This window comes from Corticium candelabrum, chromosome 18, assembly GCF_963422355.1.
Source record: "Corticium candelabrum chromosome 18, ooCorCand1.1, whole genome shotgun sequence".
Taxonomy (NCBI): domain Eukaryota; kingdom Metazoa; phylum Porifera; class Homoscleromorpha; order Homosclerophorida; family Plakinidae; genus Corticium; species Corticium candelabrum.
The window spans coordinates 1,052,910-1,055,836 of NC_085102.1; the positions used below are offsets into that span (position 1 = coordinate 1,052,910).

The 2,927-nt window shown below is 40.8% G+C and overlaps 1 long non-coding RNA gene across 1 annotated transcript; it reads right to left on the reverse strand.

Annotated features, from left to right (window-relative positions):
* Nucleotides 1-760: 760 nt before the first annotated feature.
* Nucleotides 761-2,615, reverse strand: LOC134194256 (uncharacterized). Its single transcript, XR_009972175.1, has 2 exons — nt 2,237-2,615; nt 761-967 (listed from the first exon to the last, which is right to left on the reverse strand). It is a non-coding gene; the product is annotated as an uncharacterized LOC134194256 (long non-coding RNA).
* Between the last annotated feature and the right edge of the window lie 312 nt (nt 2,616-2,927).

A 2,927-nucleotide genomic window follows, 5' to 3' on the forward strand; every position in this document is an offset into this window, starting at 1 on the left:
CAAGTAGAAAACATTGTGAGAAAATGATCATCACAATCACAATCACAATACATCACAATCCTTTTACCTAAACTAATTGCTTGCAGCAGTTTCAATCTAAGCCCAGCAGTCAGTGACACTCACAGTACTCGATTGTGATGTAGGAGATGAGCATGACTAAGTAAATACCCATCTCTACATACCCATCATTTCTCAAAATGTTTTTATACTTGTTTCACTTGCGCTAACTCGACATCCGTTCTCACTTTTATGTCTTCTGTACACGCCCCTAATCTGCTCCTCAAAACCGGAAGCCCATTACAGCGTAATTTTCTTATAGAAACCTTGCTTTTTAAAATCTAAAATAATTTTTCCCGTATGTACACCTTTTGAACTATCATACAGAAATCTAAAATAATTTTGATTTTTGCTTGTTAGTGGCCGTCTAAGCGTTAATTAATTAAAGAGAAATGAAACTTATTCAGCTGAGTGATAAGAAACTGACTTTGTAAAAGCCATGAGACTTGAGAGAGCTACTCAAAACACATAGAAGTGAACTGACTAATTATGTCTTGTCATGATAATCAGCTGTACAAAGTGATCCTAGGTACTACACAGTACAGTTGTACGGATATACACCAAACTAGAGTCTAAACCTTGACAGACCTGCCATCTTTACTGAAACATTATAAAGTACTGCGACATCTACCTTATGCCTTGCCTACCAGAGCACTGAGCACACCAATGATGAGATTACTTAATTAAGCCTGGTCACACCAAATTGACAAAGACATATTTAAGGCATGCACTCATCACACAATGATAAACAGACAAACAAGCCATTACACTAGCAAACAAATCAATCAGAACCACTTGTGATGATAATGATACCAACTAAAATTATTAAGCATCCAGGTTTCGACGATTGAGTATAGCTGCACCACGTTTTGTTTTCTGCCGTTGTTGCTGCTCATTGCGATACTTCAACCTGACCAACAGATGTAGCTTACATATGGCTTTAAAGGAGCATTCCGGAGATATGCGCTAGGCTGGGGCTCCGCCTTTGCTCCCTAATAAGAAATCCGTACTAACCAAGTTGGGTATCTGGTAGCCTCGAACTTCCAGACCAGAGAGCGCACGAACTCTAGTCTGGACCAAAACAATACTGAAATAGTTTCGGAAGTACTTATCAAGAAGCGATACTAAAGGGTAGTCTAACAACGTAGGATCGTTTTACCAAGTTCAATAGTGAGATGGAAAGATATTGCGCTTTGCATTACACAAACATAAATGCCATGGATCTCAAGAAGACGTCTGCCGTGTTTGCGGTGATATCTTAGTGGACAACATGAAACGACGACTCTTCGATTCTGCAGCAGAACGCTAGCTAGTCTAACCGCTCGACTAGCGAGACTACCGCTCAACCAGTTGTCAAAGGTGATGGTCTAGCGACACTGCTGTGCATGTTCTCTCACCGCAAGCTTGAAAAGATCGAAGAACTAGAGCTGAAACTAAAACTAAGACGCGTGCATGAACCAAAGTCTCTATTCACAACTCTAGCGTGCACTTAGCGCCTCTGGCATGCACTTAGCGCCCACAAGGATTTCTCATGGCTTAAATCAGCGCTAGTGCACTTAGCATAACCAATTACTGCTAAACTAATCAGAATTTAGACCCACCATTCCGGATCTAAGACGCTGATTGGCTTAGAAGGCTATTTCCGAAATCATTTAGTACTGTTCTGGTCCAGACTAGAATTCTGATCTGGAAGTTCGAGGCTAGGTATCTGGGCACTATCTAAGAGCCAACCTGACAGATGTTTCATCACTTATAACTTAAAAACTGCGGGGGGCCTTTCAAAAATTTTGTCCGCCAAGGGAAGCGTTTTTACGCGCCATCAGATCATGTGAGCCTTACTGAGGCAAAATCTTTCCTGGAAATGGTCTCTCTGTTGTTTCCATTGCTCCAAGAATGCTGGTAACCGCCGTGCTACTTTCAGACTGTCTAGAGACTGACCTTCTCTTGGTTCGATTTATTTCTGTCCGGCAACATGGAGAGAATATGCGTTTTGGCATTATAAAAGGCAATGGACGCTGTCGTTGATTGTGTTCTAACAGTTTACAAGGCAGTCAGCGCTACGCAGAAACACTTTCCGAGAACACCCTCGATCACCCGACCTCGTTATTTTGGCTGTGCACTAAAGCTGCGCAGTTCTCCGGAGTGTTCCTCTAATTAAATAAATGTTGATGACTGTTACCTTCTGTCAGAAACTTGATATGCTTTTATGTCACATCTCTTTCCTCTTGTCTTTGGATTACTGTTTCCCTTGTTTTCTGAGTAGCAGTCTTTCAACTTGCCTACATTAAAACCAACAAATCACCAAATATCAATTCTCTTTTCAATAAGTTAATCAGTAGTTATCATTTCTAAAAACCTTTTACAAGTTCGATCTGTTTTGAAAGTTCCCAGTGCAGTCTATGTGAAGGAAAGGGAATCAGGGAAAGCAAATGATTAACATGACTAGAACTACTGAACTAAACAAGTGCATTTGAACTAGTAAATATAATGACACACATATGCAGTATTATGTATCAATAGTTATAGCATTGTTAGCAAGTCAATGCTGGTGTACGTACTTACAGTACTGGTCCAACATGTATCTCTTAGATCATTGACCAAAGTGGCAAGGTAGTTCTAGTTACTAGTAAATGTTCGTGCAACGTTGTTTTTAATAGGTGATTCCAGAGCCTTATAAGAGTTGCGAAATAGGTGGTACTAAGTATCCCGGATTAAAATGTTTTATGGACGCCATGTTGTGTCCAGCTGCAACTGTGCGACATCCGCAGATTGACCAGCTAGCATGTTTTCTACGATTTCTGCCGTTGATAGGCCATGACTGGTTGCTCTACTTGGGTGTGTGCTAATCGAGCTGAGAAAGGACACAGAAC